The sequence below is a fragment of the Gavialis gangeticus genome, unplaced genomic scaffold (assembly GCF_001723915.1).
Source record: "Gavialis gangeticus isolate Ggan-Ray unplaced genomic scaffold, GavGan_comp1, whole genome shotgun sequence".
NCBI lineage: Eukaryota > Metazoa > Chordata > Crocodylia > Gavialidae > Gavialis > Gavialis gangeticus.
In genome coordinates this window covers 26,268,396-26,269,119 of record NW_017729029.1, presented here as the reverse complement: position 1 = coordinate 26,269,119, position 724 = coordinate 26,268,396, and positions in this window count along the sequence as shown.

The following is a 724-nucleotide window of genomic DNA, read 5'->3' as shown; positions in this document are numbered from 1 at the left end:
GCTGCCTCGATCCCGAACCAAACAGCCAAGTGGCTAAACTGATATACTCACAGTGGCCAGCTGGACTGTGACAGGTACTGTAACCAGGTCCAGGTCCTCCAAGCTGCTTTGGCACTCACTGATTCTGAATGCCAATGTAGTTTCTCAGGAGTCTTGTCTGCTACCTTGCCTCCCACATCTTTAATGTAACGCATGTTTAGCAGGTAGACAGTCATCCACCAGAGTGGCTTCCTCAGGTTCTTCCTTCTTTATCCTCAATTCTGTGCAGTGGGCTTGCCTGCACCTTACTTACAGTTCCTCAGGCTCTCTGGCCGTTGCTCACAGCTCTAATTCCTTTGCAGTCTTATAGACAAATTGACATTGCCTTTTCCAGGCAACCTCAGGTCTCCTTTAAGCCCTTTAGCCACTCTCATGCATTGTAGTCTTAAAACAGCAACATATACAAAGCAACATAATTAGAAAAACCACTTAGCTCCACATGGGCCTTCCTGCAGAGCTCCTTCCTCCTCAGGGGTCAGGTCAAACTCCCCTTCTAGCCCCAGAGCTCTGTGGATATCCCTAGCCTGGCTTTAGCCCTTCTGGTCAGCAGGCACCCTTAACTGGGTGCTCATCTTGCATTTTGCTGCCTGCAATTAGTCAGCTGGCTGGGGTTTTCAGCCTAAAGCTCTATAGGTCTTTAACTCTGCTGCCAGCCTGCCAGGTAATTGGGGGGGGGGGGGGGGGG